We start from the raw sequence: 14345 nt of genomic DNA, 5'->3' as shown, positions 1-14345 counted from the left end.
GCCTGCCTTTTAACCTACTCTAAAATCAATCTCACCCTTCCCTCCCACATAGCGGTCTATTTTTCTATCACTCATGTGCCTATCTTCTCATGTGGACATTGCTCTTTAGTATGAGGTCAGCCTACTCATATGTAGCCTCCGGATGCTGCTATGTGGTCTGTCCTTTACCCACCCATGGGATCTCTTCCCACAGCTTGTGGACACTGCTCAGTGTGAGCTTTGCTGTCTATATCACAGGCTTGACCCACCCCTTTTAATCTTCCACAGCCCAGCAACATTCTGTACTCTGTTGCAACAATAACCTTGCACTCAACATCAGTAAGACCAAGGAATTGATTTTGGACCAGAAAGGGTAGGTCGAGAGAACATACACCAGTCCTCATTGAGGGATCAGAAGTGGAAAGAGTGAGCAATTTCAAATTCCTGGGTGTCAGTATCTCTTGAGAATCTATCCTGGGCCCAAGATATCAATGCAATCACAAAGAAGACACAACAGTGGCTATATTTCATTAGAAATTTCAGGAAAATTGTTAAGTCACCAAATCCACTTGTAAATTTCGACAGATGTACTGTGGAGAACATTCTAACTCACTGTCTAGTATAGAGGGGCCACTGCACAGAATTGGAAAAAGCTGTAGAAAGCTGTAAACTCAGCTAGTTCCATCATGGGCACTGGCCTCCTCAGCATCCAGGACACCTTCAAAAGGTGATGGCTCAAGAAGCTGACATCTATCATTAAGGACACCCACCACCCAGGACATGCTCTCTTCTCATTGCTACTGTCAGAGAGGAGGTACAGGAGCCTGAAAACACTCACTCAACATTTCAGGAACAGCTTCTTCCCTTCCACCATCAGATTTTTGAATGGACAATAAACCTACAAAAGCTGCTGCAGTATTTTACCTCTCTTTTTGCACCACTTAATTTATTTTTTTTATATACATCTCTTATTGTAATTTATGGTTTTTATTACTATGTATTGCAATGCACTGCTGCCACAAAACAACAAATTTCACTAAATACACCCATGATATTAAACCTGATTTAGATTCTGCTGACTCGGAAACTTGATAACCAAATGATCTTCCTCTGACAGCCCACTTTTGGTCTCCCTGTCACAGAATGTACCACCAGTTTTGCCTACCCCCACCACCCAGAGGAACTTCCTAAAGAAACAGACACTCTCCAATCATTGGACGCTACTCACCTTATAAATCCCTCTCCTTCCCCCCCCCGCCCCCACTTTCATGAACATGCCCACAATTGTGACCCAACCATTCAATCATGAACACCGGCCCATCATGCTACATGGTGGCTCATAGGGATGGCATGCTAGCATAGCAGTTAGCATTACACGATACAGTGCCAGCAATTGGGGGTTCATATCCCTCCACTGTCTGTAATGAGCTTGTATGTTCTTCCCGTGACCGCATAGGTTTCCTCTGGGTGCTCCTGTTTCCTCCGACTTTCCACGCTATATGGGTTAGGGTTAGTGAGTTGTGGGCTTGCTATGTCAGCACTACAAGCGCTACTTAGGGGCATTCCCATAGCACATCGTTGGACTGTGTTGGTTGTTGACACAAACGTGTTTCATTATTTTTCAATGTGCATGACAAATAAGGCTAATCATTTTTAAAATCACTATCCTCCCACCTACCCAAAGTCCCCAATTGTATCCTTGATGGACTGCACCTCTGACCCCCACCACTCCATACCCCGGAGATGGGACCAGTCTAATGGGCTCCTCCTAGTTCAGTCCTCTGAGGGGGAAGGAGGTAAAACCCACATTTGGTCCCTCACTGCAATGAGCTTGAAGTACGTGCACTCGTCATCCTCCGGGGTCTGGACAATGGCTCACCTGATGACGTTGAGGACACCCTTCAAAGGCAGATGGCCCTCCTTCAGTCCACGGTTGACCAGAACGGTTTGAGGGGTGAAGACCTTTCACATTTGTCGGAGTTGTTTGAGTCCTTAGGTATGTGAAGACCAAATGGTAGTGGTTTAACCAAGCCTCTGGAGATTCCAGCTGGGGTGCAGTAGAAAGGGTTGGATTATCTACATCCCAGCCTACCCAGAAACACACAGGAGCTCAGTCGCTGAGTGACTGGGCCTCGTGTTAAACTAAAGGTCGACTGAGAGGAACATAAACAACAGGGTAAGAGAGAGACAGAAGAAAATGAGGGCAGTGAAAATACAGACTTGAGAAGTCAGAGACCTCTTCAGCCACCACTCCGTCCCGAGGCTCAGGTCAATAACACTCCCTATAATTAGTAATTATGTACTAATGATGCTGGTGGGTAATGGGATCGCTGCTGGCTGATCTTCCTAATGCAATCAGCATCGACACTTGGTGGGTCAGCAAGTAGCCCAGATCAGCCATGACAGCATGGGACAGCTGCACCCATTTATACACTGGCATTCGAAACATGTGCACACAGCCCTGTCTCTGGTACAGGGCCAGAAGATGTTTACACGGCAACAACTATAGCCCTCCCCCAGCTCCCCAACTCCTCCGAGGTGAGGGGGAGGGGTGGGGTGGGGTTAATGTCAAGCCTCGGTAGAAGCAGCTGAAGGGTTTTGCCAGCATTTTGTGCACCAGTCCATGCCTGTTCTGGGCTGAGACTGCATACTCATTAGAGGTCAATGGATTGGGCAGAAAGTCAAAGCCAACCTTGTAGTCCTGTGGGAAGGGAGGGAGTGATATTACTGAGGGAGGGTCACCCTGTGACAGGGGTGGTTCTGAGGGGTGGTCCCCAGTGAAGTCTCTTTATGCAAGCGTCCTTCCCTTGTACTTTAGAGACCAGGGGTGGAAGATGTTGCATAGGGCAGTGCCGTGCAGCATAGTTTTAAGTAGGTTCACTGACACACCGTCCACCTGTCCATTCTGTGGCCATGAGGATTAGTGTCTCATGTTTATAGAGAGTGCAAAAGGTTGCAGCCCCTGTTCAAGTATCTGAAGGGGCTGCTACTCAAGTTTTAGTTGCATACTAGCCCCGCGATCCTAATATGTGGTCACCCAGTATGAGGGGGGAGTGGGGTGCACAAGTCACTCAAAGGACCTACTGGTGGGCTTGCTCCTGGTTCTGGCCATGACGGCCATTCACAGATCCAGGCAGTGGGCTGTCGAGGGCTCTGCCCAAGCTGACTCCCTGCCCCTCTTTCAGGGTTACATTCATGCCTGGATGTCCTTAGGAAAGGAGCATGCGGTTACTATGGGCACAGTGAGGGATTTCCAGGAACAGTAATCCCCACCCCCATCCCTGGGAATTGAGTGTTTTATAGACAGTAGTAATCGTGTTTTACTTTGAAATTGTTCACAAACTTGTAATCCCTTGATGTTTGTACTTTGAGTCTGAGTAAACCTTTGTAGTTTTGTTGAAAAAAATGGGGGTGTTACTGAGGGAGTGCTGTGCTGTGAGAGGCGTGTTACTGTGGGAGGGTTGTAATGTAAGAGGAGCAGTACTGAGAGAGGGTTACACTGTGGAATGGGCACTATTGAAGGATAGTGACAGTTAGGGAGGGGTGGTACTGAGGGAGCATCATACAGTACAGTACAATACATAAAAATCTATTATGTTACAATAAGAAATTTATATAAAAATATGTACTGCAAATAGAGAGCAGAATAGTGAGGTAGTGTTCATGGATTCATGAACCATTCAGAAATCTGATGGTGGAAGAAAAAAAAAACCATTCCTAAAGCATTGAATGTGTGCCATCAGGGTCCTGTACCTCCTCCCTTATGGTAGTAACGAGAAGAGGGCATGTCTTAATATAGTGCTTGTTCCTGTTTATTCATCCTACGATTGCACCCGATATACTTGCCTCTGTATTCATCCCCTCTAACCCCAATGCACATGAGTTGCAGTGAGTGCTGCATAGGACCAAGTAGGCCAGTAACCTCTACTGCAAGACCCAGGACGGATAGGTAGGGGCACACCACCTCTTGAGGCTCCCCTCTAAGTCACATCACATCAACTGGAAATATATTTCCAGCTCCTTATTATCAAAGTTCAAAGTAAGTTTATTATCAAAGTACATATATGTCACCATATACAAGCCTGAGACTCATCTTCTTACAGGCACGTACAGTGAATGTAAAGAAAAACAATAGAATCAATGAAAAACTGCACACAGGACGGACAAGCAACCAACGAGCAGAGACAACAGACTGTGTAAATACAAAAAAATATATTATAATAATGAATAAATAAGCTATAAATACCAAAAATGTGAGATGAAGCGTCCTAGAAAATGAGTCCATAGTTTATGGGAACAGTTCAGTGTTGGGGTAAGTGAAGTGATCCCCTCTAGTTCAAGAGCCTGATGGTTGTGGGGTAATAACTGGTGGTATGAGTGATGAGGCTCTTTGTTTTTCTTGCTGGCAGCACCGACAAGATGATGGGGGTCTATAATGATGGATGCTGCTCTGTAATGTGCTCAATGATGGGGAGGGCTTTGCTTGTGATGGACTGGGCTGTATCCACTGGCTTTACATGCTGCTTCTCCCTACCCAACAGCACTGTGGGGAGAGCAATTTTGCTCCAGAGATGGCAACAATTCAAATAAGAAGGCAGTAGCGCTGCACTAGGTAGTAATGTTGCCTCACAGCGCCAGACACTCAGGTTTAATAATTCTACCCTCCTGCACTGAGTGTGTGTGTGTGTGTGTGTGTGTGTGTGTGTGTTTGCGCACTTCCCTGCGACCATGTGGGTTTCTCCCCCCCCCCCGACACTCCTGTTTCCCTCCCTCATCCCAACCGTGTCTATGGTTGGTGGGTTAATTGGCTGCTGTAATCTGCCTCTCGAGTGTGTGGGCAAGGGGAAGAACCTGGGTGAGTTGATGGAAGTGTGGGGAAAAATCTGAAAAGGGGATTAATGTAGGATTAGTGGAAATGGGTCCTTAATGGTTAACACAAACTCAATGGACTGAAGGGTCTGTTTCCCTGCTCTAACTCTCTGACTTAGTACTGGATGGGAAATATTGTCCTTGCCAGCAGGTCTCAGATGCCAAACAATTCCTAAGAATGATGGGGCTGGTTCCGAGACAGGAATCTTGCAGTTGCCCATGTAAGTGTAAGTCCGTGGGCTTCGGGGCCCTGTACAGATACTCAGTGTGCGGTGGACAGCATTAGCCAAGAGGCTGGCTGTGTCAGCACTAATTCCCCTCTGGAAGGTTGCAGTGTATGTGAAAGTAAATCCCTAATCTTCTTTTCTTTGCAATGCAGTTCCCATTTGACGTAGACTTCAGCAGTTCGGAGGGTACGTGTGAGCTGTTCCCGTCACTGGACCACCTCTTGCACAGGGCAGCCTGAACTGTGGCTAACAGCACGGGAGGTTCAGGTGAGAGGCATGGAAATGAGCGCGGATTCTGCCTTCCCCCTCCTTCCCTAATGCTTCTGCCTTCCAGTCAGAGGCCTGTGGCTCTGTGAGCCACCAGATGAGGGGTTTCCCTCCACAGGAGAGAGATCTGCAAGTCTCTGTGGAAAGAGGGCACATATCAGTAATACTTACAGGGGAGAAAGCATAGGTAGGAAAGCTGAATGGCTTTGGTGCTCTGAACAGCTCAGGAACAGGCCTTTAGGCCCACAGGGTCTACGCCGACCACATGATTTCACGACTCTTGGATTTTAACTCGAAAGCTGAGACTTTGAAATACCTCTGGTAATATCTGTCACCAGTTTCCTTCCTTTTAATAGAGAACTTCCCCCTCCTCTTCACTCATCCTGCCCCCATATCTGAGAGATATGTGTCTTAGTTCCCTCAACTGTAAAGTTTCATCACTCCTGGAATTGGTTTATTATTATCACATGTACTGCAATATGGTGAAAAGCTTTTATTTGCTTAGTATCTAGACAGATCGTTCCACAGGTAATTACTTTGACGTGGTACCAAAGGAAAACGTAATGCAAACACAAGAGATTCTGCACATATTTAAAATCCAGAGTAACACACATAAAATTCTGGAGGAATTCAGCAGGTCAGGCAACCTCTATGGAAATGAATAAACAGTTGACATTCAGGCCGAGACCCTTCACCAGGACTAGGAAGGAAGGAGGCAGAAGCCGGAGTGAGGTGGGGGGAGGGGAAGGAGTGCAAGCTGGCAAATGATAAGTGAGACTGGGTCAGGGGGAAAGTGGGTGGGTTCTGAGGTGGTGGGATGAAGTGAGAAGTTGGGAGATGATAGGTGGAGTAACCCTTTACCTTTTCCACTTATCACCTCCCAGCTTCTCACTTCATCCCCACTTTCCCACCCACCTTCCTCCTCATCTAGTTTATTTATTATTTTATTTTATTTTATTTAGAGATAGAGTGCAACAGGCCTTACGGCCCTTTGAGCTGTCCCACCCACCAGCCCCCCCCCGAGTTAACCCCAGCTTAATCACGGGACAATTTACAATGACCAGTTAACCCACTAACTGATACATCTTTGGATTGTGGGAGCAAACCCACACACACAGGAAGGAATGTACAAATTTACTTACAGAGGATGCTGGAATTGAACTACGAACTCCGAAACCCCAAGCTATAATAGGGTCAACGCTAACCACTCTGCTATTGCGGTGCCTATCACCTCCCAACTTGTACTCCTTCCTGTTCCCCTCACCTTCTTATTCTGGCTTCTTTCCCATTCCCTTCCAGTCCCGAGGAAGCGTCTTTGCCCAAAATGTCGACTGCTTAAACTTCTTCATAGATGGTATCTGACCTGTTGAGTTCCTCCAGCATTTTGTGTTACAGTTACAGAGAAAGTGCATTGCAGACAGATATACAAGGCCCTGATGAGATAAGTTGAGAGATAGAGAGTTTCAGAGAGCTCCATTCAAGAGTCTGACAACAGTGGGATAAAAGCTGTCCCTGAGACTGGTACTGTGTGTCTTCAGATTTTTGTCTCTTCTGCCTGATGGGAGAGGGGAGAATGGACAATGTCCAGAATGGAGGAGTCTATGATTATGTTGGCTGCAGATCATTGAACTTGGTTTAACCATATAACCACATAACAATTACAGCACAGAAACAGGCTATCTTGGCCCTTCTAGTCCATGCTGAACTCTTACTCTCTCCTAGTCCCACCGACCTGCACTCAACCCAAAACCCTCCATTCCTTTCCTGTCCATATATCTATCCAATTTAACTTCAAATGACAACATCGAACCCGCCTCAACCACTTCTGCTGGAAGCTCATTCCACACAGCTACCACTCTCTGAGTAAAGAAGTTCCCCCTCATGTTACCCTAAACTTTTGTCCTTTAACTCTCAATTCATGTCCTCTTGTTTTAATCTTCCCCGCTCTCAGTGGAAAAAGCCTATCCACGTCAACTCGATCAATCCCCCTCATAATTTTAAACACCTCTATCAAGTCCCCCCTCAACCTTCTATGCTCCAAAGAATAAAGACCTAACTTGTTCAACCTTTCTCTGTAACTTAGGAGATGAAACCCAGACAACATTTTAGTAAACCTCCTCCGTGCTCTCTCAATTTTATTGACATCTTTCCTATAATTCGGTGACCAGAACTGTACACAATACTCCAAATTTGGCCCTACCAATGCCTCACATAATTTCAACATTACATCCCAACTCCTATACTCAATGCTCTGATTTATAAAGGCCAGTATACCAAAAGCTTTCTTCACCACCCTATCCACATGAGATTCCACCTTCAGGGAACTATGCACCATTATTCCTAGATCCCTGTGTTCTACAGCATTCTTCAATGCCCTACCATTTACCATGTATGTCCTATTTTGATTAGTCCTACCAAAATGTAGCACCTCACATTTTTCAGCATTAAACTCCATCTACCATCTTTCAGCCCACTCTTTTAACTGTCCTAAATCTCTCTGCAAGCTTTGAAAACCTACCTCATCATCTACAACACCACCTATCTTAGTATCATCTGCGTACTTATTAATCCAATTTACCAACCCATCATCCAGATCATTAATATATATGACAAACAACATTGGACCCAGTACAGATCCCTGAGGCACACCGCTACACACCGTCCTCCAATCTGACACACAGTTATCCACCACTACTCTCTGGCGTCTCCCATCTAGCCACTACTGACTCCATTTTACTACTTCCATATTAATGTCTAACGATTGAACCTTCCTAATTAACCTTCCGTGTGGAACCTTGTCAAAGGCCTGACTGAAGTCCATATAAACAACACCCACCGCTTTACCCTCATCAACTTTCTTCGTAACCTCATCAAAAAATTCAATAAGATTTGCCAAGCATGACCTTCCACGCACAAATCCATGTTGACTGTTCCTAAATCCATGTTTAGTTCACTCTCAATTGACTGAGGTGGTGAACTACACACTTCAGCCGTGGTTGTTAGTGTGACAGAGCAACACAGGACACAGGCCACAGGCCACTCTGACCCACTCTGGCTCATCCAGTGTAGGAACTACTTTCAGCACACAGGCAATAGGGGAAAATTCACCCTGTTCCCACCTCACCAATCCAACCATCCCACAACTCGCTATTTCATAGACATAGAGCACCACAGCACTATAACAGGCCCTTCATCCCCTCTAGTCCATGCCTATCTATATTTTGTTTGGTACCATTGATTTGCACCTGGACTATAGCTCTCCATACCCCTCCCATTCATGTACCTACCCAAATTTCTCTTAAATGTTGAATTCAATAATTTCCATTTTCTCCCACTCAACAATTTGAAACAACCCTGAGTGCTTCTTGGGTCACACAGAAACTGTGCTCAGGGGTACGGGATAGAAAAAGCTGAGACAAGGGGAGTGTCTACAAGGAGCAGAGGGAGGTGGGGTTGGAATCCAGGGGTTGGAATCCAGAGGTTGGGGCCCAGGCAACTGAAGGCATGAGGGGAATCAAAGACTGGCTGGAAGTGAGGAGCCTAGAGGATGCAGAGCAGTTAGGAGCCGTAGTGGGAGAGGTGTTAGGACCGGAGGGTATTAAGGAGGTGGAAAGGCCAGAGGGGGTTACATAGGCAGGGAGGGTTAAAGGGAATGGAGGGGTTACAGAGACAGAGAAGAGTTCAGGGATTTGGGGGCAGGGTGGTTACAGAGTCAGAGAGGGATGTAGTGGCCAGAAGGTGTCATAGAGATGAAGAGGGGTATGGGGCTGGAGGGTGTTACAGAGACAGGAAAGGATGTAGGGACTGGAGGAGGTCATAGAGCTGAGGAAGGGTTTAAGGGCCAGAGGGTGTTACAGAGATGAGGAAGAGTGTAGGGGCCGGAGGGGTCACAGTGCTGGGGTGGTGTTAGGGGTCAGAGGGAGTTACAGAGACGGGAAGGGATGTAGCAGTCAGAGTGGATTACAGTGACAGAGAATCTCTGATCTGCTGTCTGTACTGGCAGCTGGATAATTCTTTCTACGATTGTACTTGATGACACCATTGTCCCTGACGTCTGCAGTGGTGTAAGGGGACTGGAAAACACTGAAAACACTGTCCATTGCCTCTCACCTAAGCAGGCCTAGTTTACTGAGCGGAAGATCCTCCTTGCTGGGTCACCCGCCGCAATCATAAACAGTGGGTGCGATGTGGGGTCCATAAGAAATGAACATGATCAGTGAAGATCTCCAGACGTAAGCCCCACCTCATGTAACCCACATTGTGCAAGGGGGCGCATGATCTGGATATTGAGACAGTTACCTTTGGAGGGTAATTTCCTAGCTGATCTCAGCATGTTTAGGCAACTGCTGAGCCCCGATGGAGCACTGTGAATGCAGTGTGTGACTGCAGCCTAACCACAGACCCTTGTGTGCTCAGCATTCAGTTCCTGTTTTCACAGCTAACTGATTCCCCTTGTCTCATACTTCAAGATCACAAAAGATAGTTCAAAAGTAAATTTATTATAAGGTATATATATGTCACCATAGTCTACCCTCAGATTATTTTCCTTGTGGACATTCACAGTAACTATAAAGAAACACAATAGAATGAATGAAGAGCTACACAAAACCAAAAACAAACAACCAGTGTGCTAAAGAAGATAATTAAAGCAATTACAGAAAAAGCAAACATTAATAATAATAATAATAATAATAAATAATTAAATGAATAACATTGAGAACATGATTTGTGGAGTCACACTCTCACCAGCCTTCTGTAGCATTGATGTATCTTGCACCTCAGCAACCCCAAACTCAGGGTCAAAGTCAAAATCAAAGTAAATTCATTATTAAAGTATTTACAAATACATGTCACCATACATAATCTTGGGATTCATTTTCTTGCAGGCATTTACAGTAAAACAAAGAAATACAATAGATTTTACGAACAACCACATATAATTAAAGACTGATAAGCAACTAATGTGTAAAAGAAGACAAATTGTGCAAATAAAATAAATAATACTGTGAACATGAGTTGTACAGTCCTTAAACGTCTGTATGTAGTGGAATCAGTTCAGAGTTGAGATGAGTGAAGTTATCCACGCTGGTTCAGAAGCCTGATAGTTGAAAGGTAATAACTGTTCCTGACCTGGTGGTGTGAGACTTAAGGCTGCTATATCTCCTGCCTGATGGTCACAGTGAGAAGAGAAGCATGGCGTGGGTGACGAGGATCCCTCATGATGAATGCTGCTTCCCTGTAGCAGAGCTCCATATAAATATGCTCAATAGTGATGGATTGGGCTGTGTCCACTACTTTCTGTAGACATTTCTGTTCCAGGCCATGATGCAAATAGTTAGGATACTCTCCACTGTGCATCTATAGAGATTTGTTGAAGTTTTAGGTGACATCTCGAATCTATGCGAACTTTGAAGAAAATAGAGGCACTGTTTGTAAGTGCTGGTCCCAGGACCAATCCTCTGATGTTATAACACCAAGGAATTTAAAGTTACTGACCCTCTCCACTTCGAAACTCCTACTGAAGACTGATTCATGGACTTCTGACTTCTTCCTCCTGGAGTCAATAATCTTGCTGACATTGAGTAAAAAGTTCTTGTTCTTGCACCATTCAACCAGATTTTTAATCTCCAATTCAGTCAACAACAGTGGTGGTGGTGTCATCAGCAAACTTAAATGTGACTTTGGAGCTGTGTTTAACCACACAATCATAAGTATAAACCAAACAGGGCAGGGATCAGGATCACACCAGTAGGATCAGAGCAACTGCGGAGCTGGGGTAGTGGAAGCTCAGACTCAGACACCAGACAGTCTGTGCAGCTTTTGGAGTTGGAACAGGATGGTGTCTGAGCTAACTCCGAAATTCTTAGACTTGACCCTGGAGCAAGATAGAGGGAATTTGTAATTGTTTTATTAATGTCACATGTGCAAAGATACAGCAAAAAGCTTTTGATTTACATACAGATTATCTCACAACATCAATATATTGAGGTACAGTACTGTGTAAAAGTCTCAGGCACATATATATAGTTAGGGTGCCTAAGACTTTTGCATAGTACTGTAATAATTTTATGTATTGTATTGTACTGCTGCCACAAAAAGAAACACATTTCATGACTTATGCAAGTGATGATAAATCTGATTCTGAAGAGTCTCTATTGAAGAGTGAGAGTGGGAAGAGAGCAGGGAGAGGGGAATCATGGTTGTGAAAAGGGAGAGAGGAGGGAGTGGGAAGCACCAGAGCGACATTCCGTAATGATCAATAATCTAATTGTTTGGACTCAAATGGCCTCTGCACCCACACCACACCCCACCCTTGGCACTCCTTCTCTGCCACCTGTCCCACAATGCATCACCCTCACCATTCCCAACATCCTTTGCTCCCACCAGATTTATAAACTCACTCTCCACTCCATGTTGACAAATACAGTACTGTGCAAAAGTCTTAGGCACCCTAGCTATATATCTGTGCCTAAGACCTTTGCACAGCACTGTAGTACAAGAGAAAAGCAAGGACTGAATGCAGAATAAAGTGATAGTTACAGAGAGACCATGCAGTGCAGACAGACAATGAGGAGCAAGGGCCATAATGAGGTAGATCAAGCGATCAAAAGTTCATCTCAGATGTTTGTGAAGATTTGGCATGTCATCTAAAACTTTGTCAAACTTTGATAGATGTGCGGTGGAGAGTATACTGACTGGTTGCATCACTGCTGGTATAGGAACACCAATGCCCTTGAACAGAAAAGCCTACAAAGTGTATTGGATACAGTCCAATCCATCACAAGTAAAACCCTCCCTACTATGTCACAAAGGAAAGCAGCATCCATCATCAAGGATCCATCATCCAGACCATGCTCTCTTCTTGCTGCTACCATCAGGAAGGAGGTAGAGGAGCCTTAGGTTCCACATCACCAGGTTCAGCAACAGTTACTGTCCTCAATTATTAGGTTTCTAAACCAGTGGATAACTTCACTCACCCCAACACTGAACTGAATCCACAACTTGTGGTTTAATGTGTCAATGGTTCAATTTAATGTCAGAGAAAGTTATACAACCTGAAATCTTTTCTCTTTGGAGGCATCCACGAAACAGAGAAAAAGAAACTCCGAATAATGAATGACAGAAAACATTAGAACCCCAAAGCCCCCTCCCACACACATGCAGCAGCAAAGCATCAACCCTCCCTCTCCCCACACTTTCTCCAACAAAAATCATCAGCCCCCCCCCCACCACCTACCATGCAAGCAACAGCAAGCCCCCAAAGTCCATCAAAAACTAATGTTCATCCCAGCACCTCAACATCACAACAGGCCCACTCTCTCACTATGGAGGAAGAGAGGGAGATATCACTCCTGCCTTAGTGAGAGGGGTAGCCAACAGCTCGTTGTTTCGATGTTACAGTCTGCAGCACCACTTATTTCGAGTTCCCCCAATTCTAGAATTAGCAAACCCTCTCTCACCATTGAGAGAGATGCAGAGGCCTCTGACAACTGACCCGCTGTCTTGATGTTTCGATCTCCCGAGATGCTTCAGTCAGCGACATCGGCAAGGAATCAGATTTTCCTCAGGGCCACACCCTGAAGGCACACATCTTCCGAACTGCTCCTGGAGATACCGAAGCGCAGGCCATTTGGCGAGTTCCAAAGAGCAAGAATCTTCCATCTGTGACAAATGCAGTTTGAGTGTACCTGTGGATCATGGACTCTGACAGGACCCCAGCCACCTCGAAAAGGAAAAAACAGACATGAGAACAGAAATTTAGACTATAGACTCGCTTTCAAGGACTCTACAGTTCATGTTCTCAATATTTATTATTTATTTATTATTTTTATTATTTTGTTTTTTCTTTTTTATATTTGCACAATTTATTGTCTTTTACACATTGGTTGTTTGTCGTCTGTGTGCAGTTTTGCATTGATTCTATTGTGTTACTGTGAATGCCCACAAGAAAATGAATCTGGGGATAGTATATGGTAATGTATATATATTTTGATAATAAATTTACTTTGATCTTATTGCTAGAAGAGACCTATTCAAAAGCCTCATAACAGCAGGATGGAAGCTGACCTGGAACCTTATGCAGTGTGTTCTCAAGGTCTTGTATCTTCTGCCTTATGGTGTGGTGGGTGCAGAGGAAGTATGTTCAAGATTGGAGTGGCTTTGATTCTCCTAAAGCAACAGGAAATGAAGACTGAGTTAATGGAGGGAAAGCTGGTTCTCATCATGCGCTGAGCTGTATCCACAACTCTGCAATTTGTGATCAAAGGCAAGAGCAGTTGTGATACCAAGCTGTAATGTATCTAGAAGGACACAAAATTCTGGAGAACCTGATGCAAGGTCTTGGCCTGAAACATCGAATATTTATTCCTTTCCATAGGTGCTGCCTGATCTGCTGACTTCTTCCAGCATTTTGTGTGTGTTGCTCTGGATTTTCAACATCTGCAGAATCTCTTGTTTGTACCTAGATAAGATGCTTTTTATGGTACATCGATAAAGATTGGTGAGGATCAACAGGGACCTACCAAAGCAAGACATTACCTTTAAATCAGTGTTTTTTCACATTTTATTCTCATCTATTCTATCCCTTCCTTGGAATTGTTTGATCCGATGATGTTGCTGGGGGCTTTACTCTCCCTCTAACCTATTTTAGTTTGAGTCTTCCTCAAGTCAGTCTCTGCTGTTCACTGGGACTGAGTGAATCACTATACATGGTGAGTTTTTGATCCTTTCATCTTCAGCTTGTCTGTGCTGTTCCTGCCCTGTAATGTGATGGAATTGTGTAGGGGGAGGTTCACTCTGTGACTGACCCAAGGAGTGTGTGATGTGACAGTGTAGAGGGAAATTCACTCTTGCGTCTGACCCCAGAGGATTGTGATGGTACAGTACAGAGGGAGCTTCACTCTGCATCTGACCATGGGCTGATGTGGAGGGAGTTGCCTCTGTGTCTGACCCCGTGAGTATGTGATGGGATAGTGTAGAGGGAGCTTCACTGTGCATCTGACC

The 14345-nt window shown here is 45.0% G+C and overlaps 1 protein-coding gene across 1 annotated transcript in view; it reads left to right on the top strand.

Moving 5' to 3' along the window:
* Nucleotides 1-14345, top strand: part of LOC134342951 (semaphorin-4A-like) — a 116590-nt gene that overhangs the window by 60305 nt on the left and 41940 nt on the right. The window contains exon 3 of the mRNA XM_063041683.1: nt 5228-5342. The gene's annotated coding sequence lies outside the window, so the exon portion shown is untranslated. The remainder of the gene's footprint in view (nt 1-5227; nt 5343-14345) is intronic.

Source organism: Mobula hypostoma, chromosome 2 (genome assembly GCF_963921235.1).
Source record: "Mobula hypostoma chromosome 2, sMobHyp1.1, whole genome shotgun sequence".
In the NCBI taxonomy this organism is placed as follows: domain Eukaryota; kingdom Metazoa; phylum Chordata; class Chondrichthyes; order Myliobatiformes; family Myliobatidae; genus Mobula; species Mobula hypostoma.
Note: the sequence above shows the minus strand (reverse complement) of the source record. Positions and strands in the feature narration are given on the sequence as shown.